The sequence below is a fragment of the Onychomys torridus genome, unplaced genomic scaffold, assembly GCF_903995425.1.
Source record: "Onychomys torridus unplaced genomic scaffold, mOncTor1.1, whole genome shotgun sequence".
In the NCBI taxonomy this organism is placed as follows: domain Eukaryota; kingdom Metazoa; phylum Chordata; class Mammalia; order Rodentia; family Cricetidae; genus Onychomys; species Onychomys torridus.
In genome coordinates this window covers 88500-115483 of record NW_023411368.1, presented here as the reverse complement: position 1 = coordinate 115483, position 26984 = coordinate 88500, and the positions used below count along the sequence as shown (strand labels likewise).

The following is a 26984-nucleotide window of genomic DNA, read 5'->3' as shown; positions in this document are numbered from 1 at the left end:
CAGATACAGACAGAGGAATTTAAAGGAGAACCAACATCATCATTACATTATAAAATTAGAGAGAAACAGCCCAAGGTTTTTCAAACAACCAACTTTAATTTATCCAGTCATCTTACAGGAATTATCAAATGACAGATATCTCCAAGGCTGTGTAAGAGCTGACTGGATACCTGTAGAAATATTAGATTAGAGGAGATTTAAGAAAATGATAGTATCATATGGTATGCATTCACCTTTTGTGAAGCAGATGTTAAATTCATGGTAACAGAATTGTCCCACAAGACTGGAGAGACTTGGTTACAGAAGTATTGGAACCTGGTCTTCAACTACAGTGGAAGACCTGGTAGAAAGATAAGGTGCTGACCATTGAAAAATGAAGTAGGGCTACAGGTATTGAAATCTTCCAAGATCAACCTCTTAGAGAGGGAGATTATGCTGATATGCAAATATAGTTCCTATATAAAGACCACATCCTGGCTCTATGCCATGCAGCAGCTTTGAATGCTTGGGACAGAATTGAAGAAGTAGGAAAGAGAACTGAGTCATTTACTAAAGTTATACAGGGCCTAAAAGAAACCTTAACTGATTTATTACAAAATTGACTTTAGCTATAAATAGAAGACAAAATTCAGGAGCAAGACAAATAATAATTGAATCTTTGGCTTTTGAAAATGATAATTCACAATGCAAAGGGGTAATTAAGCCTTTAAAGGCAAAATCAGCACTCACAGAAGAATAGATCCCTGGTACAGTCAGTATTAAATCTCATAACATGATTTTGCTTGGATAAGAGAGATTATTTCCAGAGGCTTGAAGAAAAATCAAAACATCAGGTATTTTAATTGTGGCAAAAAAGGTCACATAAAAAAGGAATTTTAGACAAGGGATTCTCAGAAATAAAGTTTTTTTTTCTAAGAATAATTCCAAAGAGAAAGCTCCTCCCTTTAGGAGTCTGCCAAAGGTGTGACAAAAGCAGACACTGGACCAATGAATGCAGATCAACAAAGGACAGCTATGGTAAACCTTTGCCATTGGGAAATGCCTTGGTGGGCCTCTCACAGGCCCCATGTCATTCTCTGTCACCCTGGGGGAACTCCTACCCTTAGCAACAAAAGGATTATGTTTAAACAGGGTTGGGGATTTAGCCCAGTGGTAGAGCGCTTGCCTAGCAGCACAACAGCACAAGGCCCTGGGTTTGATCCTCAGCTAAAAAAAAAAAAAAAAAAAAAAAAAAAAAGGATTATGTTTAAATTCTTGAAACCTCTTGATTAGGAAAGGTGATAGTTCATCAAACAGCATAACCACTCAATCCAAAACTAACTTATAAAACTAACAAATGCTTTTCATTTGACCAGATATAACTTTCCAAAAGAGAAAGTCCCCAAAGTTAGGGTTGAGGCAAGGTTTTGTTACTGTTTTTCCAGGAGCATGAGGCATCCAGTTAAGGAATTTGATGACCACTGGACAAAAGAGACATCTGAAGAAAAAGGATGAACATGTTTCAAGAAAAGGAGTAAATTGGTCTATTGACATATCACATTTCTAACAAGACAAAATTTCATAAATCTTCCTAAATGTTTGTTTGTGCTGTTCTCTACAGATATGCAATGCAAATTGTTTTCTTGTAGCCCCAGTTCAATTAGAAATTAAAGCTGGCTTTGCAGTTGGAGCATAATTTTCTCATTCTCTAAACCCAAGCATATTGTTAAAAGAAAATTGAGAGCCTCTGATTCATATCAAAAGAGCCACCTAGTATGGGGCAGAAGAAAACCAATATCAAGGAATGATTATTACCGCAAATCTCCTGCCTCTCAAAATTTGACTCTTTAAAAGTTTTCTTTAAGTATAGTACTATCTTAAAATTTAATCTTTCTATTTCTGTTAATGATGTTTAAGTTTTCCTTCTTCTTTTTGTTTTTTTGTTTTTTTTGTTTTTTGTTTTTTTGTTTTTTTGAGACAGGGTTTGTCCGTGTAGTTTTGGTGCCTGTCCTGGAACTCACTTGGAAGCCCAGGCTGGCCTTGAACTCACAGAGATCCACCTGGCTCTGCCTCCTGAGTGCTGGGATTAAAGGCGTGCACCACCACCACCCAATGTTTAAATTTTCTATAGTCAATAATAAACATTCCTAACAGTGATCTCTAAAGTCTCCCAAAAGATGATGGGGTCCCACAAGGGTGATTCTACCTTTACTATGGTAACCCCTCTAAACTGACAGACACCATCAAAGATCAGCTTTGGTTTAGGATCCACTTAGGATAATTTCAAGGTGTTTGGCTGAGATGATCCATCCTCACAGACTACTCTAGTCAGGACTTGAGATAGGCCCTGAACTTCACCTTACACAGAGAGTGGACAACAAATGATGCATCTAACTCTCCCAGGACTTGACAATTAACACAACTTTTCCAGGGTCCACTAAAAATGGCATCACACCCAGACAGCAGGAAGTAATTTTATGAACATGATGCCCACATTACCAAGATATGAGTTGGATTACTTTGGTTATTCAGTGTATTATGGATATTTATCATCACTTATGATGGTTAATTACAAGTTGTTATTAATAATGGTCAGGAACAAACTGAACAAAGAAGATTAGATTCAGGAATCTCATTCTAAAAAGAAATGGGGAGATATAGAAATATGACATAAGGGTAGATTATTGAATCTACTTTTAAGCCAAAAAAAATCTACTAGTCTTAAGTATTTTACATTGGCTTGGATTTTTGTATACTGATACAAATTTAAGATTATCTTTGTCATACTATATATATGTAATAGAAATGATAGGATAAAAAGGTAGATTATTTAAAATCTACTTTTAAACCAGAAAAGCAATTACTAGTTTTAAATATTTTACATTGATATGGATTTTGTATGTTGATACAAATTTAAGGTTATTTTGGTTAGAACATACTATGCATATGTTTCTATGCTTGTTCAAGGTATTGTACCTATATATATCTCATCTAACAATGTAATATAAATTTCTATTTTTTGAACGTTATTATTACCAGCTATTTAGAATAATAAAGAAAAGTAAGGTGGTACTTAGTCACCTAACTATAATCAAATGTGTGGTAATGTTAGGTATGTTTTCAATATTTTAGATAGGCAAGTGGTCTTGAAGCACTTCAGAGATGTACAGAATGTGGCATTTAAGATGGTTAAATAATGTGTCTTTTTTATGACAATGAAATATGTCTGCTCTCGGCAGCAACAATCTACTTCAAAGAAGATAATGGGCATTGAAGAAACTCCATATGGAGTTTATTTTCTTCATTGCAAAAGTTAGCCACTGGGCAACAAACTGCCCTTGCCTAGACTGCTGACAATATGCTGTCCAAATTAGATGAACAGAACACAAAAGAAAATGACTGCAGAACTTTGCCAAGACAAGGCATGTCAGTCTTTCAAAACTTCTGCTTCACAGAAAAGTTTGTCAGAAATTCTAGACCTACAGGCCAAAGATGGATGCTCCAACATTAGAGAAGAACCTTGGTGACTGTCCAAACATGCAGTCAGCTGTTTCTGTCATTTCTTATTGTTGGAAGTTGTTTGCTCTATACTTCCTGTTTACTCAGGTAATATTATATCCTTCTCAGTTCTCTGATGGAGTTGAAGCCTTTTAATTATAATTTTCCTTTGTAACAAATTCAGGAAAGACCCTCATAAAAGAGATGTAAAATATATGAGCTTGAGAGACATAAGGAGATAGTTTTGGGTAGGTAATGCAAATTAAAATAGAAAATTAATTAGGTATAACACTTTGAACTAATCAAGATAAGATAGATAATGTAGTATTTTCTTTGAATTTGTTAAATGCTAATGGATGAGACATAGTTCATGTAATTATTGTCTGTATATATTTATATGCAGTTATTATACTTATTGTATTTACTTTTCCTATGTTAGTTAAAAACCTTTGCTTTTGGTTTAGACAAAAAGGGGGAAATGTTGTATGATATTTTGCTTGTGTTCTGACAAAAAGAGATTGCCTGGAGTTCAGAGGGCAAAGGTAGGCACTAGTTAACCATAGAGACCTGGCAGTGGTGGCGCACACCTTTAATCCCAGTACATGGGAGGAGGAAGCAGGAAGATCATGAGTTCAAGGCCACCCTGAGATAAACAAAACTGATCCAATTTATAAGAGAAATAGAACCAAGTGGTGGTGACACAAACTTTAGCCCCAGCATTTGGGGCAATCATGCTCTTGATCCTAGCACTAGCAAGGTAAAGAATATGGGGCAGATGGAGACAGGATCTAGGCCATATTAGCCCAAGGATTCATAGAGACAGGATGGCCCATTTAGTCTGAGGATTCATAGAGGCAGGATCTCCCCCATTTGGTCTGAGATTTTGTAGAGGCAAGAAGTCTATTGGCTGGCTTCTCTGCCTCTCTAATTTTGCAACTTTAATCCTCATATCTGACTCCAGACATTTATTGTCAAGACTAATTAAGATCATTCTCACTTCAGCATAGAGGAAACTGCTACTCAACAAAAAGGCATGGGCCTGTTTCTTGGCTTTCCTTATCTCTATGTCTCTTGGTTGCTTTACTATTTATATCACCATTGTGCATGCTGGATTGAATGGCTCAGAACTACCAAAGCCTATAATAACTTACAATGACCATACAAAATCATTAGACTCAGCAAATTTACTAAAGCCTAATACAATGACCAGTGTCCCTGTTGAATTATTCTCATTCATAAGACTATCATGAACACAGGCCCATTGATTTCTGGGAACTGGACATCAGATACCCACCACAATATGTACTTCCATCAATAACTCTATAAACTTTTATCTTATCAGAACTTGGTATTAATGAGGACCCCAAAATATGAAGAAAAATAAACAAATAGCCCAGAAAAAGGCTTTCATTGTCATGTTACTTTGAACCCAGCTAAGATACAACAAATAGATCATACTGACTACAGCAACTGAAGTACCAATGCACACTGTCCTAGTTAGGTTTTCTCAACATAACACAAACCAGAGTCCCAAGGAAGGAGGAAATCTCAATTCAGTAGTTGACTCCCTGAGTTTAGTTTCTGGAATTGACTATAGAACATGATCTTTAATAATAATTGATGGAGAAGGGCCCACTCATTGCTCAGTAGTACCATACAAATGCTGTTGGACTGGAAAATATAAGAACATTTGTTGAACAAGTCTAAAGCTGCCTGCCAGTAAGCAACAATCCTCTATGATCTCTACTTCAGTTTTTTCCTCAATTTCTTGCTTCGGATCACCTCACAATTGTCTAAAAATTACAAAGTGAAAGGCACTGAATCCTGCACCAATTTAATTTTACTCAGTGCTTTCTCATAGTCATGGAGAAGCAAAATAGAATACACACACACACACACACACACACACACACACACACACACACACACCAAAAATTCTCATGCATTCTGATGCATCACATTAAGAATACAATTCTCAGCCTAAACCATAAACACCAGGAAGATATAGAATAATCCATTTAAATACATATAGAGACAGACAACTAACCTACAGTAGTATATCCACCATGAGTACTCCCTCAGTTAAAGGAAAACTGAACTTTCCTAGAACACACATACTACAGGAATTAATACCCACTGATTTCATCACTTGAGAAGATGACTTATGCACTGAGGAGAGAACACCCCTATGAAGCCACAGGACGAAATAAACTGCGCTACAAGAGTAAAGAGGCAAATGACTGTTTGAGTATTGACAAACACTGCAACATTCACAAGAATCAACACTCATCCATTAATCTGAACTCTGATTAATAATGGGCTCAATTATCTATGAAAATCTGAAGGCTATGCCTGATGGAAAACCATGTAGGCAGCTTACAGACATTTTCTTCTCTCTCTAGTCCCTTGATCAAATCTCACAAACTCGTATATAGCTTTGTAACAGAACACACTTACAAAATCTGTCTTCTGTCCCCTACTACCATTTCCTGTGTTTTCCACAGATATGTCACTTGAGTAATAAGTAGGCAGAATGGAGACAGATAACTCTCAGAGATCCAATCCCCCAAGTTTCCTTTCCAGCTGTGTAACAGGAAACCTGTTGTGATCTCCATTTCCTCTCTGACTCCATCCTCAAGAGATTTTAACGACTTTTTCTAACCTTCCAATCCAAAATCAACCCAGTAGCCCAGTCTCCAAAATAAGCAGACATTCCCTGTGAACATGGCAGTGAGCAGGCCAGGAAAATAGGCAACTGACAAAAACTTGCAATATCTGAAACCTCAGAGAAGAAAAAGCAACAATTTGTCCACTTATAGAAAAACAAATTCAGAAATCTGCACCTAGAACTTATACTTATCACAAACCAAGATGCTTAAAGGTTAGCAAAATGACACAGTGAACAGCAGGTCTGGTCGATAAGACCCCACTAGATCCTATCTATTCTTCCACAGAAGGCACTGAATATTCAAACATAGCTTATGTACATGTAAAAACAAAACAAACAAACAATAGAAAATTGTAAAATGATAATATATAAAGATGAAAGAGGTCCTCAAATATTTCCCTTAACTAAGTCAATGACAAAATAATTGGAAGACCTGAATAAATCCAAAACACACAAACAAAGAATGGGATATAAACAAATGAAATGGCTCAAGATCTAAAACTGGAAACAGAATCCATAAAGAAAGTACAATCCAAGGGTATTATGGAAGTGAAAAATCTAGAGATCTCAACAGGAACTACAGAGAAAAGATTTGTCAATAGAATACAAGAGATGGAAGTGAGAATCTGAGGTTTTGATGATATTATAAAAGAAATAGATACATTGGTCAAAGAAAATGTTAAATCCAAAAATTTTCTGATACAAAACATTCAGGAAATCTGGGACATCTTTAAATGACTAAACACAAGAGTAATTGGAAGCAAGGAAGAAGAACCCCAGTTCAAAGGCCCAGAAAATATTTGCAATGAAATCACAGAAGAAAATATTCCTAACCTAAAGAAGGAGATGACTGTCAAGAAGCACCAAATTGACTGAACCAGAAAAGAAAGTCTGTGGCCACATAATACTCTAAGTACTGAACATATAACAAAGAGAAAATATAAAAAGCTTCATGAATATAAAAAAAACATGTAACTTATTAAGGCAGACCTCATAGAATTATAATTGACTTTTCAATGGAGATTTTAAAAAGGCCAAAATGGCCAGGATGAATGTGCTGCAGTGTCCAAGAAACCACAGGTGCCAAGCCAGACTACTATCCTCTGAAAAAAATTCAGTCCCCAGAGATGTAGAAAATAAGATATTTCATTATTAAGTCAAATTTAAACAGTATCTATCTACAGTGCAGGCATTGTAGAAGGTGCTAGAAGGGTAATTCAAACCTAAGGAGGTTAACTACTCCCATGAAAAACAGAAGGCATAAATTCACACTGGTAAAACCACAAGAAAGATAACACACACACACACACACACACACACACACACACAATACAATATGAGGGCCAACAACAATCAATAATAAGAATCTAAATCATGGGTCATAGATATTTCTCAATATCATTTGTCTATATTGCCCAATACAAAGTCAAAGACTATCAGAATGGATGTGAAAACAGGATCCACCCTCCTAGTATAACAAAGACACTCATCTCAACATCAAGGACCTAGAGTAAAGTGTTAGAAAAAGATCTTCCAAGCAAAGGAACATTTGGAGCAAGCTGGTGTAGACACTTTAATATCTAAGAAAACAGATTTCAAGCAAAAACTAATGAAAAGACATAGAGAAGGATATTATATACTAATTGTGCTCCTTTGAATAAAAATGGATGGCTCTATAGGTCCAGAAGCAATGGTGTTTTGGTGACCTCTGGGTGAGATCTCACCCAGGTAAGCTTCCACCTTATGAAAAATAATTAAAGAAAAGCTCTGAGTCTGGTGGGGTGACAAATGTTTTTAATTCAAGAACAAGAGAGACAGAGATATTTGGATCTCTAGTTCAAACCAGCCTAGTCTACAGAGCAAGTTCCAGGATGCCTAAGCTTTCATAATAAGGAAAGCCTCAAAACTAGAAAGCTGATGGAGATGTGATTGAACCAGGGGGCCATGTTCAGGGACCAGCAAGCAGAAGAATTTGGCAGCTTAGGCCACATGTTTCTGGTTTTAGAGTCAAAGAATGAAAAAAGAGATTATGAACTCTCCCTCTGCAACTAAGAAATTCCTTGAGGCCAGGCATGTTGCAGGGTTGTCCCTGCATGGAGGTCTAGTGAGACCATTGTGTGAAGCTGTGAAGGTGAGGCCCAGATTGCATTGGAGACCACATGATGTTAGAGATGCCAGAATCATAAAATTTCTGCCTACGAAATATGACTGGGAGTGGAACCAAACCAAGAGAAAGAAGTGTGGTTTAGACAAAAAGGGGAAAAGGATGATATTTTGTTTGTGTTCTGACAAAATGAACTTGCATGGAGGGTAGAGGGCAAAGGGCAGAGGTAGCCATTGGTTAACCATAGAGGCCAGGCAGTGGTAGCACACACCTTTAATCCCAGCATGTGGGAGGACAAAGCTGAAAGATCAGGAGTTCAAAGCTACCCTGGGCTACATGAGATTGAACCAGTCTAAAAGGGGAAAAAAGAGCCAGGCAGTGGTGGTGCATGCCTTTGATCCCAGCACATGGGAGGCACACATCTTTGATTTCAGCATTTGGGATCTCATGCCTTTGATCCCAACTCTAGGGAGGTGAAGACAGGAGTATATGGTGTGTGGAGGCAGTATCTATCCACCATTCAATCTGAAGATTCATAGGGACAGCATCCCCCACTTTGGCCAAAGTATCCAAGAGTTAAGAAGTGACTGTGGCTGCTCCTTTCCTTCTCTGATCTTTCAGTTATTACCCCAATATCTGATTCCTGACCTTATTGTTAAGACTAATTAGGAAGTTCCCTCTGGAGTGAAGTCTGAGAAGATGCTTTGTTGGGTGCAAGCCTAGACATGGATGACTGAGACCCAGTGCTGGACTGGATAGGGTTGGTTATGTTTCATCATGTGTCAATGGTAGAAATCAGCAGAGCTGGCTCATCAGAGGCCATCAAAGATGTGATGCCTGGAGCTTGTTGGGATGGCTTGAGTGTGGTAGGCTGAGATGAGTGGGAAGGAGGCCATTACAGGGCAAACTGCAGTGTAACTGAATAAAGCCTGGGAGAGAAGAAATCCAAAACCAGGTCTGGCTTGAGGCTTGTCCAGGCCTGGGAAAGGCAGAGGTACTCACTTGACCTTCCCAGGTAGGGGCAGCTGATACTGGAACAGAGATGTACACTCCTTGTGAGCATGCTGTCTAGTCTCTGAGCCTTGTCCAGGGTTACTGACATACACAACAGTAATGTAGCATCTAGACCTGGCCTAGGATCTTTGTTGTTGCTGACGTCTTGCAGAGCCCAGGAAAAGCAGATGCCAGTTTTCTCTTCACTTTTCTTCCCTAGTGGGTGAAAGACCTTTATAGACTCCAGCATATGAATGCTGAGATGGGTTTGAGGCTTTTTGAAGCTGTCATGGCTGAGCTTACGTGGATTCCTCTTCCTCTTGGTCTTGAGGACAATGGGCTTCTCTTGTGTCTTGATTCTGTGACTTGATGGCTTCAGCTCCTTTGCTTTCTTGGAATTATTTTCTCTGGTCCTCTTGGTCTTACGTTGGCAATGTGCCCTAGCTCTACTGGGCCTGATGGGTGTGGATTTCTGAGCTTTGCCCTCAAAATGCTTGGCCATGTTGTCACTAGCCCCTTCACTGGCCCCTGTATTGCCTTCAGCCCCTTCTCCCTCCACCAGGTCCTGAAGGTAGATTTTGGCCTTTATTCTCCATGAAGAAGCTCAGAGGCTTTCTTTTCTTCCTTGCTCACTAGCTTAGAGAGTCCATTGATAATGTTGGAGTTTACCTGGTCCTGATCCCTCCTGATGACTGTGGAGCATTTCAACTGGGTTCCTGTTGGATCTTGGAATTGATATAAGTCAGTGAGACAGTTGAAGAGTAGGGGAAGGTGAATATCTGCCACCAGTGTAGTCAAGTCTGTAAAATCCATGCTGTAAAGTCATACTCTGCAGTACGCCTGACTCTTCCTCTCCCAAAATGGCATTCTTGGAATCATGATTCAGGATTAGGCTCCTTACATCAGTGTGGTGCAGTGACTGCTGCAAGTCAGAATGTGATGGGTTTTGGCTTTCTTTTGTACCCTCATAGGTATTAAAAGTCATTGATAACACAGGTGTCATCTCATCCAGGTTTTTATTCTCTATTTGTTCCAGACTTGGAGCTAGAGGCAAGGCCAAGTACTCTGCAGTACTGTGGAGGGGGCAGTTAATGACCTGTCCCCATTGATAGGGGGTGTCCTCATCTGGGTACCCAGGGTACAGGTATTACAGAGGTCAGGATTCTGCAACAGACAGAGTGTCTGGCCTGAAGGTATCAATCCAAGGGACATCTTCATTCCACTCCTGAAAAGAGTCGAGGAAGAAGTCAGTGGCTGGAAAATGAGATGCTCCCCTCCCTACTTCCAGTGCATCTTGGTACTCATGCCCCTGCAGCAGTAGGAAAGACATTTCTATGAACTCTGTCTGGCCATTAAGTTAGGCACATATTTTTGGAGACAGGTGGTGTTTCTGGTGACCATGTGATGCCACGTTTTCTCGGATGTTTGTGTGTTCCTTTGTGTTTGTGTGGTGTATACATGTATAATGACCATGGGGAGGTTACAAATTTCCCTTAGTTTGTGGTCCTCCCTTGCCCTTCCCTTTGTCTTTGAAACATGCCCTCTCCTATCCTTGTAATTTTGCTACTGGGCAAGTTGTCTGGTCCATAATTTCCAAGGACTTACCCATCTTTGCCAATTTCTTTCAATTTGTGGCATAACTCATAATTCCCAGAAGTCTGGATTTTTATGTGAGTTTAGGTATCCAAACACAGTCTCTCACTCTTGAAAAGCAAGCATTTCAACAACTGAGAATTTCATCCAGCCTCACATTTCACAAACTTCTTTTAAGTGACATGAAAATAGGTTTAAGAAGGTGAAAGTTTGGAGATTGGGTATGATTGTGCAGTAGAGAATTTATCTACATGATCATGACCTTAGGTCACCTCTGAAGAACCACAGTAAAAAGAAAGAGAGAACAAAGATTTGCTTCACTTAGCAATTTTACACAGGCCACACCAAACTCGCACTACAATTTTAAATGTTAGAGAATGTCATGAGAGGAACTTGGAATCTGGGAGGAATACTTCCTCCAGAACAGATTCTGTACTGCAATAGTCTGGAGTAGGATTTCAACACATTGAAAATCAAGTGTTACCCAAAAGAAGACTCTTTGATGTCCTTTGGAGCCCTGAGCAATAGATTAGGATGGAATTGATTGCAGCATATATTAGTGAATTAGTGGTATACTCTTTAGTCATGTCTTAATGAAGGATGGATCTCTCTCACTGCCCTGCATTGCCTCTCATTATAGAGACTGAAGATGGGAAGGGTGAACCAGAGCCAAAGATAACACAACTCAGGACTCCCATTCTTCCTTTGTGTGGATACCCACTTCTGAAAGGTAGAGCAGTGTCTCATTCGAGTGCTGATCTCACTCCTTCCCCCCAGGGCTGTGTACTCACTTAGAAGACTGGTGTCTGGAAAGGCTTGGGAAGACATGGAATAGGAGATGGCAGAGCTGGAGAGTTGTGTTGGGATATTCATTGGCTGAATCTCCTTTAGCATCATCACCATCTTTAGTCGCAGGCCAGCGGCGAGACTCCCAGGGTAGGACTCAGAGCTGTTGACCTGCACGCACTGCCTGAGTTCTCCAGTCATGAGAGTGTGCAAGCTTTTGTGGTCATGGTAATAGAATTGGCTGCCTTCCAAGTAGGAAGATATAGTGTGAAATCTAATTGGTCTTAAAATAAAAACCCAGAGTCAGATATCATGGTAAATAGTGAAACATCAGAGAAGAAAAGGGGCCAACCACTAGAGAGACTTCTTAACTCTACCAAATCCTCAGACCAAAAGGGGACCAATTTCCTGTCTAATCCCACCTTGTGTTACTGTCTCCACTTCTCTAGTGTTGGGATTAAAGGTGTGAGCTTCCATCACCTGGCTCTGTTTCTCTTTTAAACTGGATCAATATCATGTAACCCAGGGGTGGCCTTGAACTCCTAATCTTCTTGCTTCCTCCTCTCAAGTGCTGGGATTAAAGGTGTGTGCTACCACTGCCTGGCTGCTATGGTTGACTAGTGGCTAGTTCTGAACTCTGAGCTCCAGGTATACTTTATTTGTTAAAGCACAAACCAAATATCACCATATTTCCATCTTTTTTTCTAAAATTTAAAATGAGGATTTTTATATATAACTAATATAAGAAAAACTATATACAATAAGTACAATGACTATATAAAATATATACAGGCAATAAATATGTCAACAATGTCTAGTCCATAAACATTTGACAAATTCAGAGAAAATACTCTATTATCCTATTTTAATGAGTCCAAAAGGTTGTACCTAATTCACTTGCTATACTGACTTGCATTATCAAAACTATATTTAATGTCTCACTCAACCCTACACATTTTACATTTCTGTGGTGAATTTCTATGCTGAATCTGGTAACTAAGGAAACTATAACTATAACTATAACTGTAACTGTCACTGTAATTGTAATTATAACTAAAAAGTCTTCAACTCCATCAGAGACCCAAGAAGGAAATAATATTACATGAGTAAGCAGGAAGTGCAAGCAAGTGACTTCCAAAAAATGTGATAAGTGACAGAAACAGCTGGCTGCCTGGACAGTCATGCAAGATTCCTCTGGGACATTGGGGCATCTGTCTTTAATCTACAGGCCTATATATCTGACAGACTGATCTGTAAAGCAGTGTATTCTGAAGGGCTGTCCTATCTTGTCTATGGCAAATTTTTGCAGTCACTATCTTTTGTGTCATGCTTGTCCAATTTAAACAGCATACTATCATCAGCTGAGGCAACTTGCACTCTGGGCACAAGATCGCCAAAGAGACCGCCAGAGACACGAACTTACCAAAATGTGAAAACAAGGTTTATTGAAGTGGTTCAAGCTTCATGGCAGGGACCTTGTCAAGCCACCCTATGCAGTAGAGGCTGGAGGAGGTACCTGCACCTCTGCAGCTCAGGTTTTAAAGGCAAAAACCACAAGGTTACATCATTTAGGGGCACTAGTACAGGTACAATTCTGATTGGCTCAAGTTTTAGGGGCTTTCCAGAATTTTTGTGTTATCTTACTTTGTAGTTTTAACCAGTTGTTTGGCAAACTTTATATACTACCTCGGCATTGGGGCATTCTGTGGTTAATCAATTGCTACCAGATAGTCCTTCAAACATCCTGACTTTGTACTTTTGACCATCTCTGGCATTGGGGCATTCTATGGTTAATCAGATACTACCAAAATGGTTCTTCAAATGTCCTGACTTTGTCCTGGGACCTATATCTGCAGCTCTGAGAATTTTGAAACTCAGTCCTGTCTCAAGGTGGGATGAGGAGCTTGCTTGAAATGGGGGCACTTTGGTCTTCAACTAGTGCTATACTGAAGACAGAAACCCAACATCAGGAAATGCAGCTCTGTCTAGTGTCACTCAAGTGCATTTCTGTTGCATTTTGTATTTTAAGTGTTTCAATTTATATCATTGGGACTTCATTTCTACTATATGTTATCCAAATTTGTACACAAAAATTCATCCAGCTTTTGTTTGTGCATCTCACCACAAACATCATTTACTAGTTGAAAGGAACTATTATCATCACTTAACAAACTACATTCTTCTTGTTTTTGGTGTCTTTGTTTTGTTTTGTAGAATCCAAACATTTAAGAGACAGCTGGGTTTGAAAATTCATCCCTAGATTTAACTGATCAGATCACAGAAGTAGTCAGAAATTGCCACTATATAATGTCCCACATACTGACCAAGTCTCATTCAGAAATTGATAAAAATGTTTTACCAATAACAGTAAGTTTCAGGATTTTTTATTTAACACTTGCCATCTTTTCCTTGTATGACATATTAAAGCTCTTGTTCAAACTATGTTTTTACTCATGTGCCATCGGTTCTTCACAAATATCTATGTATCTAACAAGAGATGCTAGAACCCTCATAAAAGCACCAGAAGAATCGGTTCATTTGTAAAGCTGAATGTGTCAACAAATGAGGATCACCTCCTCTCCTGGGTCATGTCCCAGGTTGGGAAAGGAAAAGGAGCAGTATTTATGAGGATTTGTCAGTGACTAGGCTTATCATGAATCTCTCACAGAGTGGGTTTCAGAAGCTTTGAAAAGGATCATTATATAATAAATTGGGATTAAAGGCTCCTATCACGAGCATTGAGAGGTGAAGGTTTCTAACAAAGTTTGAAAGAGTAATTGTCATTTGATGCTATCTATTGAAAAACCTAATAGCTTGTTTGGTTAAACAAAGATTCCCATAAGGACACTGCAGTATTCCTACTACTATCTAGCTTGCTTTTACTACAGTGTGTGGTGATATATTGTGTACCCTAATAAACTTGCCTGAGGATCAGAGGCAAGAGCCAGTCATGAGGTTAGACATAAGGGTCAGGCAGTGGGGGCACATACCTTAAATCCTAGCACTTGAGATCTCATGCCTTTGCTTGGAAAGCACACATACCTTTACTCCCAGGAAGTAATAAGGCAGGGCAGAGAAAGGTATATAAGGCAAGAGGAAAGAGGAACTCATTCTCTTTAGACTGAGGATTTCGTAAAAGTAAGAACTAGTGGCTGGCTGTTCTCCTTCCCTGACGTTTCAGCTTTCACCCTGATATTTGGCTCCGGATTTTTTATTAAAAGACCATCTAAGTTTCAAACAACAATCACTGTTGCATGCACCAGGTAACCAGCATATGAAGATGAAAGCATATTTTGGCTCATAATTTTGAAGATTTCAGTCCATAGTTGGTTGACCTTATGCTCTTGGGCTTGTGGCAACACTGTACACTTTGGCTGGAGCACACTGCAGAGCAAAGCCTGTCATCTTGTGTCCAGAATGCAAAAGCAAGGAACAGGAAGTTTTAAGTCAAACTGTCTTATCTGAATCCATCCTGAAATACCAGAAAAACTTCCATCAGGCTCTTCTTGTCATTTTGGTTGTGAGCCTCAATTTTACTTACTGAGCAACTCTTAAAATTTCTGCCAGCTCACACCAACAGCAAATTGAAGACCAACTCTTCAGTACATAGGCTTTGAAGACCACTACAGACCCAATAATAGGCTAAGAGTTGTTAGCATAGCAAAACCATGTTGATGACCAACAGAGTGTACATGGGGAGACAGTTAATTTCCCAAATTTCTCCATGCCTAATAACCCCTTTTCACTAATATTCAACCTGCCTCCCATCTTTGGTTATTCTACACCCTGACCTAAAGACCAGATCAGCAGTGGCTGAGATCATGATCCATGTGGATCTCCACATCCATTTGTTTTATGAAACTCATACGTCTATTTGGTTTTCCTGTTTTATTGGAAGACCCTTTGCTAGATCATGGGGTGTGGAATCAGTTGAAAAACAGAATTTAACCTTCACTGCATAGCCTGTCACTGCCATACAGGTGGGCTTGAATACAGCCCCAGTTCTTTCCTCTATAATAGGGCACATTATCTGTTCAAGATGATGGGGTACTGAATGCTTTCTCTAGTGTGCCTGAAAATGGTGAAATAGATCTGAGATTTTTCATAATTGACAAAGTCCTAAAGAACAGAAACTCAAAAGAATCTCTTTCTTTAAGGAAGCAAACAATGTGAAGACATGTCAACATGGTTAGGCATGACTAGGTTTAAAAGAAAATGTAAATCAGTCAGGAAAAGAAATTTAAGGAAAAAAAAACATATGTTAAGAACACCTTCCTTTTCCCCTTAACTAGAATTGTTTTCTTAAAAGAAGTATATATATAATATATTGACATGTGAGTCCATTCCTGAATTCCTGAGGAGGGCAGGTGAGTCTTGTGGGTCCCCTGGGATTGAAGTTGGAGGTGGTTGTGAACTGCCATTTAGGTGCTAGGAACAAACTCTGGGTTCTCTGCAAGAGTAGTAATTGCTCTTAATAGCTAAGCCATCCCTGAAGCACCCAGGCTGGTTTCTTGATCATGAAGATCAACCTGTATTGATGAACAGACTGAACAAGTTTCTCATTGTCTTATGTTATAGTTTGAAAAATTGCCTAGAATAGAAATCCTTGTTCCTAAGGTTCAAAAGTTAAGTAATAGCAAATTACATCCAAAGGAAATAAATAAATCTGACTGTAATTTAATATGCAAATCAGGATACTTTTCAAAGCAATAAATGACCTTGCTATTAGTGTGGCTATCAGCCCACACAGGGAAGTGATGAGAACCCACAATAGGTAGTCCTCCTGTGCCAGGGGTTTTATTCCTGGCAGGGTTAACAGCTATAAGAATTACTATTAAGTGGTGTTTTGGAGTGCAGCCCTGACCTGCCTAAGGGTCCTTGAAAGAGGAAGTGAGAAATTGAGAAATGCAAGATAGGAAAAAACATAGACATAGATGAAGGAAAAATGGAGACACAAGATAGCTTCAGGAGGGCCTGGATCAATACCCAGTCACCTCAAGTTTATTGCTACTGGGATTTTTATACACTAGTAAGGGGACAGGCAAAAGTCTTCTCCCTTTCAAGATCAAGGTACGAAGTACAAAGAAGTGTAGACTCTTTCTTAAATCTCTAAACACCTGGTAATTGTGCCTTACAGGAAAGCTTCCTATAATTAGGCCTTGAAGCATAAGACCTGGTAACCATGCCTTTGGCCAAAAGACCCTATTATGCGGCCTTGGAGAGCAACATAAACTCTGACTCTCTGTCCATGAGTCAAAATGGAAAGAATCCACAATTTGGAATCTTTGTGGGTCCCCACAGTGCTGTACTCTGTGAACTGCAGAGGGCTCAGTCCCAGGGCTCCACATGCCAGGTGTTACAGATTTAAAAACAAAAAACAAAAAACAAAAAAACCCACTCATTACCAGTATTCTAACTATTTACATACTCTTAAACATCTCTACACCATTTATATTATTATTCTTTATAACAACTCTGAATGTATTAACTTTACAGTTGAGGAAAAGAGAATAAGTCACACAGCCGATCTGAACTCCTCTTACAGCTGGTTGGTAACGGGATTTGCTTAAGTATGGGAGACCTTTTGCTCTGGTCCATGATCTTAGTAATCACACAGTACATTCCCCTTCACTACTCTTTCTGTTCATGGCCTTACTCAGGGGACAGAAGCATCTGGGAATTCAGCATACCTTCTAAGAATGTATTTCTTTTCTATTTTTATTTCTATTATATAATTTTTAGATGTGCATAAAAATTACACCAACTGACTAAAATCATTCACATAGAGGTTTCTGGTAACAAATTGTGTAAACCAGAACTTCACCACTGGAGAGTTTTATTTTAAATTGTAAAATGAATTAGTTTTACAGTTTCATTCATGTGTTCATTAGTCATGCTTCAAGTATTTCCATTCACTGAAAATTTCAAAACATCTTCCCCAAGACAGAGTGGACAAATTTGACCTACTATTCACCAGGACACAGTGATCTAAATACTCACCTCTAATACAGCCATTGAAAAGGAAAATTAGAACAATTCCAGTTTTTAAATTACATCAGAAGTGAATCAAAATGTGTGTTTACCTTTCCTGAGCTTATGATTATTTTTAAATTAAGTTTGAAATATTTATATGCTCTGCATTTAAATTGAGACTTGAATATGCAAATCATCCAGGGGAGAAGAGAATGCCCAATGAGGAGAAGTAAGCTGGAGGAAAGGAAGCTAGTGGATGAATCAAGTTTAAATATTTATTAGGATTGTGGTGCATGTCCTTAGGTTTTAGGTACTCTGTTCTGTATTAGACAAGTAACATAAGATCAAAGCTGAAATAGTGAATTCTACATGTTAACTCCCTGTGTCAATCTTAGGTAAAAATATTTACTTCCCAAACTATAATTTAAACTTATTGATTACTACAAAGATTTATGGTTTTGTTTCTGTATGCATCTAGGTAATCTTTTCCTTCAAATAAGAAATTATTGGTTAGGAAGTGAATACTTCCTCTGGTTAGAGGAATAGACAACCACATAGATTAGGTAGACTGATAGATGATAGCTATATAGATAGATGCGTACACACTCATATATGTACATTTGCTTATATATGTATATGTATATGTTTATATATAAAGAGAGAGATTGGCTGGTGACATATACATGCTGTATACATACATATATACATGGAGCTAAATAAATGACATATAGATGATAAAGATTAGTCAAAAGATGGTAGTTAAGCACAGATTCCTGATAGTTCATGAAATTTCATGATTGGTAACAGATACAGATACATAAGTGACAGATGGATATTATATAGGTAAATTCATAGATGGATGACAGGTAGGTAATGATAATTGGCAAAGCATATGGTCATAGAAATAATTATCTTTGCATCTATGGTAAGTGGATCAATGTATTTGTTTCCATGTGATTTCTCACTAATATTCTGTGATTCACGAATGATCAAACTTGAGTCTATATTGGCATAACAACAAACTGTGAGTAAATTTTATATTACTGACTTTCAACTTGATTGACAGGAGAAGAGTTAATGAGCTAGCAAAGTTCATCATTGAGGGTAGCCCCAGAGAGCATTTACTAGGGGGTAAGGAATTACCATAAATGTAGGTGACATCATCCCACAGGCTGGGGTCCAAGATGGAATCAAGAAGGAAAGACCGACCTTGTGAGCTCACAGGCTCACTCCTCACTCTGCTCAGGCTGCTGAGTTATGAACTGTATGCCATACTACATCCATCCTCCCAGGTAGACCAATAGTTCTGACACTCTGAGCTAACATGAATTTTTCATGCTTTAATTTATATATGCCAGTTAATCTGTCCAATGACAGACTTATCTGTGGGGATTTTTAAACAGTTTAATTCTTAAAACAGTGACAATGTTCTTCTAATATGTAATTTATACTTTTATGAATATTAATCATATGTGTTAAAATATGGGATGAATAAATAAAGACCTAGAAATAAACTATACATAGACCAACTGAAAAAGGATAAAAAAACTAGAAGTTACATTAGTCCATTAGGAATAAAAGAGAAAAATATGAAACAGACTGTATATAAATAATGTTAATAGTTGAAAAGCAAACATATTTTAATTAGGTTTTATTTATCAACATTGGAAAATAAACTTCTCTACTTGACTGATACATTTTAAGAATCATTTTCAAGACATGACTGAGCTGCCTGATGCTTGGTGATTTCTCTCCTTTTTTGTTATTAAAAAATATATATATTCATTTTACATACCAACCACAGATCCCCCTTGTAGCTAGAGTTTTTCTGGGCCTGCCTGGCCCATGGTCAGGAAAAATCTCTCTCACCCGCCAGTCCTGCAGCTACTTAGACCCAACTGAGTAAACACACAGAGACTTATATTGCTTACAAACTATATGGCCACAGCCGGCTTCTTTTTATCTAGTTCTTATATCTTAAATTAACCAATATCTATTAGTCTATAAGTTGCCACATGGCTCGTGGTTTACCAGTACCTTAAACCTCGCTTTTCATGGCAGCAGCTGCCAGCATCTCTCTGCCTCAGCCTTACACTTTCCAGAATTCTCTTCTCTGCTTGTCCCATCTATACTTTCTGCCTGGCTACTGGCCAATCAGCATTTTATTTATACAGAATAATATCCACAGCACCTCCTCTCATCCCTCCTCCCACTCCCCACTGCATTTCCCCCAACCCATCCCCCATCCCCTCCTCCAAAAGGGTAAATTTACATCCATGGGGCGACAGCTAAGCCTGGTACATTCAGGTGAGGCAGGACCAAGCCCCTACCCCTTGCACCAAGGGTGAGCAAGGCATCTGACCATAGGAAATTGGATTAAAAAAGTCAGCTCATGCACCAGGGTTTCCTTTTTAACTTGACACTAATTACCCGTCTTGGACTTCCATTCTGCCTGCCTCTCAGTGTGCTATGGCACTTCATTTATTAAGCTCCAAAGTTAGCAATAAACCAAAAGCATAAAGACTTATTTATCACCATTTTCAGCAATATAGAGGTTATTCAATGATTCCATGCATTAATTTATTTCATAAATACGCATATATTGAAGTGGTGCTGTGAACTAACTAACTCACTCACTCTCTCTCTCTTTCTCTCTCTCTCTCTCTCTCTCTCTCTCTCTCTCTCTCTCGTTTGTTTTTGAGACAGGGTTTCTCTGTGTAGTTTTGGTACCTCTTCTGGATCTTGCTCTGTAGACCAAGCTGGCTTGACCTCACAAAGTTCAGCTTGGCTCTGCCTCCCAAGTGCTGGGATTAAATGTGTGTGCCACCACCGCCCAGAGCTGTGAAGTCTCTTTGAGAAGATGTATAAAATCACAGCCCAAAAAGATTGTGGTCCTGAGATAAAGATTAAATTACTTGTTCTGAATTGTCCTGTGTGTGAGGAATACATATTCAATGTCAGTAACTCTTTCATATGCACTTTTCATCCTGCTTATTACCTTGATATGAAGAGGATTGGGAGTTTGTAGAAATACTGGTAACTGAAATGGCATGTCCTGTTCAAGATGCAACTATTGAGAAAGGAAGATGAGCTGGACTTGGGTCTCAGGTCAGAACTGCCCAAATGTCAGTTTTCTGCCTGCTTTGGAAGAGGGTCATGACACGGACGATTTGGAAGAAGAGGCTGTCCTTTCTGCTGGCTACTTGCAGCAGTGGCCCAACTCTATGGGGGAAACTGTTAGCATACGGATGAGCCTCACTACCTCCCAAATCATCTGGCTAAATCTGTGTTACTCAGTAAGAAATCTATCCTAGCAATGAAACTAAAGCTGAATTTTTCTACTATGAGGGAAACAGGTTACCTAATTTACCTGATTATTACAGGGCTCACGTAAGTTCAGAAATTTTACCCTTCCATAGTGGCTGAAGAAAGCTCCATGAGAAGGTGCTTAGCACATCAGGTTTTTAGCAAAATCATTTGAAAGTCTAGTGTAGTGCCTCAGGTCAGTAATCTTAGTCCCTGGGAGGATGTGAATTCAAGGCCATGCTGGGCTGTATGAGTTCTAGACTAATTGAGCAACAGAGTGAGAGTATGTCTAACAAAATAGCAACAAACAACAAAAATGAAAAAACCAGAAAAAATAACAAACAAAAGATTTCCATGGAGGAAATACTCCTGTAATACATATAAAGAAATTATGAAAACAAGACTATAATATGTACTATCCTGTACATGAATTTCTATGTATTTATATGGATAACATTTGTTGCTTTTTTTTTTGCTCTGATAAAGGTTTAATTTAAAAAGGGGTGGGGTAGAGAGTGATAACAATAACTCCCACTAAGCTCGATCCTCCCCACAAAGGCACCTTGGTCCCGAGCCTGTAACTTGATTTGCTGACTCAGGAGAAAGCCAGACAGATACCCACGCCAAGCGAGAGTTTGTATGCCTGGGGTTTAGAACCAAAGCCAGCAAGTGTTCAGGAGAGCTGGAGTGGGGTTTACATTTTCCTGATAATCCCTTTTTGTCTCATTTCCTTTGCATATGCGTCTGGAATGCTGTCAAAGCGCCAACAGGGGATGGGATAGAAGGTGATTAGGGGTCTGAATCCCATGGTGTGTATAGCAGACAGGCATATCTACACTCAGGCCAAATACTATTTGCTTAGCTCTTTGTTACACGTTCCTCAGCAAACCATCATACTCATAGAAAAAGCATTATGTGATCCAGCAATCATATTCTACATATGGTAGTATCTCTCATAGTTTCTGTCGTATTATCTATATTAGGAAGTTCAGTGTCGCAGACATAGTGCAATCCATCTTGTCCCTCTGAGACCCCATCTCTCTCTCTTCCTTCAGAGGTTAACATCGCTGAGAAGCTGCGGTCTTCTTGATCCATGTTTGGTGTGTGTCTATGTTAGGCTCTTTGTTGACATTATAATGGAATACCTGTGATGATAACTGGATTATGACATGGATGAATTTATTACGCTCATGGTCACAGATGGGTCAGTCCACATGGCTGGGAGAAGTGGTGGAGTAGAGCATTTTTGCCATGCAGCCAGCAATCATAGAAGAGGGGATGCATTCCTCAGGTGGCTGTCTTCTTTGTTCCTGTTTATTCAGTCCCATCTCCCATTTCAAGGGCCACATACCTCCCACACTCAGAGTTTGGATTTCCATCTGCAAATCCTTCCTGAAAAGTCTCTCACAGATAGAATCAGAGGTACGCCTCTCTAATTTCCTAGAGGATGCTGAATGATGTGAAGCTGACCATGTATTAATATCACACCTTATTAAACACACCCCATTGTTTGACTTTTCTGTGCCATTCTTCAACTTTGGTTTGAAAAGAGAGTTTTCCAGGACATGTTTCCTGGGAGCCATTATCAATAGCAGCAATGCCTGCCCGGGAGAGTAAGAGAACTGCTGTCATAATGAAGAAGCATGACTTAAAGTTTCCAATGCTCACACTTGAATTTATACCATCAGTTTCTTCTTTGTAAGTTTTCATTTAAATGAAAAATAATTTTAAACATCAAGGTGATAATACTATGAAGCTTTAATAAATGTACACATTATAGAAAATTTAAATCAGCTTAATTAGCAAATCTATTGCCTCAACTGTCTGCCATTTGTGTGAAAAAATTTAAAAGCTCATATTAATTATTTTAAAATAAACAATATAAAATAAACAAAAAATAATATAATATAAACTAGTTACTGCAAGGTGCAATATAACACAGTGTGTATCATACTAAAATCTTTCATCCTCTGATAGATGATCTTGACTTTCAACTTGATTGGATCTAGAACCATTCAAGAGACAAAGTGCTGAGTTCTGCACTCTGGCACTGCCATCAGAATCCAGCTTCTTCAGAACTCTTGAGTGAAGGATTAGAGACAAGTGGGTCTCCAAGATTCCTCCAGGCCATGAGAGGCAGATGAGCGCTGAGCCTGGATGCAGCAAATTGCACCTAATGCAGAAGAGGCAATGTAGACAGATGTTGTTGTTATGATTAAACTTGGCCATGGATTTCTTTAGGTTTTGGAGCTAAATTGTGGGAACAATTTGGAAATGTACTGTAAAAGGAAGTTTATATGTGTCCTGCCCAGCTCTGTAGTTGAGACAAATCTCTCCCACCCACAGTCACACAGCTCCTTAAAAAATAATTATTCAGAGGCTTATATTAATTACAAACTGTATGGCCTTTGGCTTAAACTTTTTGTTAGCTAGCTCTTATAACTTAACTCAACCTATTTCTATTAAACTGTGTGTTGCCAAGTGGCAGTGGCATTACTGGTCTGCTGATATCTTGTTGCTCCATGGGCAGTGGAAACCACCACACCTATCAAAGGTGGAAGGATTGAAAAATACTAAACTTATTTGAAGTATTTTCCCTGGAGAAAAGAATACATTCAAGGCACTCCACTAAGAAAAGGGGAGCCTATGAGGGATACTACAGGTCTCCTGAGTTCAGAACAACCTAACCCACCCAGGCCAGTGTGGACAAGGTCCATGTATAGACCTGGCATCAGAACAGGGCACAGTCCTCTGCTGCTAGGTTGCAGGCATGGTAAAAGCAACAATTACTGCGTTAGGAAGGTTCCTGACCAGATTCCAAATGTAGGCTTGGGTGCCAAAGCAACGCATGCCTGGATCCAGATATACTTCCTCTTTTTACCTTTCCATGTTCACTATGAATAATGTTGTAATTAATCTGAAGCAGTTGGCATCACTTCAGCAGGCTGACTTCACCTTCAGTGAGTATGTAATCAAGAGTGGAATTGTTAATCCTTCCTATCCATGAACATGGGAGATCTTTCCATTTTCTGAAATCTTCAATTTCTTTTTTCAGGGACTTAAATTTCTTGTCATATAGGTCCTTCACTTGCTTAGTTAGACTTACCCCAAGGTAATTTATATCTTTTGTGGCTATTATAAAGGGTGATTTCCTTCTCAGCCTGTTTGTAAATTGTATATAGGAGGGCTACTGATTTTTTTTAGTTGATCTTGTATCCTGCTATGTTGCTGAAGGTGTTTATTAGCTGTATCAGTTCCTTGGTTGAATTTTTGGGGTCACTCATGTATACTATCATGTCATCTGCAAATAGGGAAAGCTTGACTTCTTACTTTCCAATTTGTATCTCCTTAATCTGCTTATGTTGTATTATTGCTCTGGCAGTAAAAATGGCATTCTTACCCAAAGCAATCTACAGATTCAATGTAATCTCCATCAAAATACCAACACAATTCTTCAAAGACCTGGAAAGAATAATACTCAACTTCACATGGAAAAACAAAAAAACCCAGGATAGCCAAAAGAATCCTGTACAATAAAACAACCTCTGGAGGCATCACAGTCCCCGACCTCAAGCTCTACTCTAGAGCTGCTGTAATAAAAACAGCTTGGTACTGGCATAAAAAACTGACATGTGGACCAATGAAAGCAAATAGAATACCCTGACATTAATCCGCACACCTATGAACATGATTTTTAACAAAGAAGCCAAATATATACAATGGAAAAAAGAAAGCATCTTCAACAAATGGTGCTGGCATAACTGTATGTCAAAGTGTAGAAGGCTACAAATAGATCCATATCTATCACTGTGCACAAAACTTAAGTCCAAGTGGATCAAAGACCTCAATGTAAATCCAATTACTCTGAATCTGAAAGATGAGAAAGTAGGAAGTAGCATAGAATGCATTGACACAGGAGACTACTTACTAAATGTAACACCAGTAGCACAGACACTGAGAGAAACAATCAATCAATGGGACCTATTGAAACTGAGAAGCTTTTGTAGAGCAAAGGACATGGTCAACAAGACAAAGTGACAGCCTACAGAATGGTAAAAGGTCTTCACCAATTCCACATCTGACAGAGGGCTGATATCCAGAATATATAAAGAACTCAAGAAATTAGACATCAAAATGCCCAACTGTCCAGGCTATAGAACTAAACAGATAATTCTCAACAGAGGAAGCTCAAATGGCTGAAAGACATTTAAGGAATTGCTCAGCATCCCTAATAATCAGGGAAATGCAAATCAAAACGACTCTGAGATATCACCTTACACACATAAGAAAGGCTAAGATGAAGACAGCTAATGCTGGAGAGGTTGTGGAGCAAGCGGAACTCTCCTCCACTGCTGGTTAGAATGCAAGCTTGTACATCCATTTTGGAAATCAATATGGCACTTTCTTAGAATATTTGGAATCAATCTCCTCAAAGACCCAGCTACTTGGGCATATACCCAAGGAATGCTCAATCATACCACAAGGACATTTGCTCAGCTATGTTCATATCAGCATTGTTTGTAATAGCCAGAACCTGGAAACAACCTAGATGCCCTTCAACTGAAGAATGGATAGAGAAAATGTGGTACATATACACAATGGAGTACTACACAGCAGAGAAAAACAAAATGACATTATGTGGTTTGCAGGCAAATGGATGGATCTAGAAAAAAATCATCCTGAGTGAGGTAACCCAGACTCAGATAGACAAACATGGTATGTTCTCACTCATGGTAGGATACTAGATGTAAAGCAAAGATGACTAGACTGCTACTCACAACTCCAGGGAGGCTACCTAGAAAACAGCACCCTAAGAAAGACACAGGGATTGCCCAATGACAGAGAAATGGATGAGATCTACATGAACAACCTGGATGGGAGTGGGGGTAATGAAGAGCAAGAGAGCTTGGGGGAGCAGGAGATCCCAGCTGGATCAAGAACAGAGAAGGAGAACAGGTATAACAGACCATGATGAATGAAGACCCCAGGGGAATAGGAAGAAACAGAGTGCTAGAGAGGTCCCCAGAAATCCACAAAGATACCTCCACTTTAGACTACTGGCAATGTTCAAGAGAAAGCCTGGACTGACCTACTGATTGGTGGCCAAACACCCTAAGTGTTGTGCTAGAAATCTCATCCAATGACTGAGGGAAGTGGATGCAAAGCGCCATGGCCAGGCCCCAGGTGGAGCTCCAGGAATCCAATTGGCAAGAAGGAGGAGGGATTGTATGAGTGAGAATTGTTGAGACCAAGATTGGAAAAAAGCACAGGGACAAATAGCCAAACTAATGGAAACACATGAACTATGAAACAAAAGATGAGGAGCACCCAACTGTATCAGGCACTCTGGATAAGTGAGACAGTTGATTATCTTGAACTCTTTGGGAGGTACCCAGGCAGTGGAACCCGGACCTGTCCTTAGTGCATGAGCTGGCTGTTTGGAACCTGGGGCTTATGAGGGGACACTTTGCTCAGTCTGGGAGAAGGGGACTGGACCAGCCTGGACTGAATCTATCAGGTTGAACTGAATCCCCAAGAGAGCCTTTGCCCTGGAGGAGATGGGGGGTATGTGGGGGGTGGGAAGGGGGAGGACAGGGGAAACTATGGCTGATATGTAAAATTAAATTAAATTATAAAATAAAATAAAAAACAAGTAGCTACCTGAAAAAAGGAGAACTCACCATTTACTGCATGTACCTCAAACTCCTCAACCATAGAGGAGAAAAAGAGTGGAATTGATGGATAATGCATGAGAGTTTCTCAAACAAAGTAGAATAATATGGTATGCCTTTTCTTGTTGAACTTTGATGTGTATAGGCATGAATATACATGTCCGTGGTATCTTATGTAGCAGGATTCTAACTTCCCAAAGTTTAATAAAATGTCTGACAATGTCATGTTCAAATAGATTTCCATGAACTTTCTGTAATGTGAGAATGACTCAGTCAGCTGGGGCAGCTGCATGCTTCCTAGAATTGTGTTTCCCTGTAGAAATAAAAGCAACTTACTTTCATCATTGTGAGTTTAAGTTACCTCCATGGAGACTGAATTTCATCCACATTATTTCTGAGTATGAGATAACAC

General features: G+C 39.0%; 1 pseudogene; it reads right to left on the bottom strand.

Annotated features, from left to right (window-relative positions):
- Positions 1-8910: 8910 nt before the first annotated feature.
- The window catches only part of LOC118575119, a 57062-nt pseudogene continuing 38988 nt past the window's right edge, over positions 8911-26984 (bottom strand).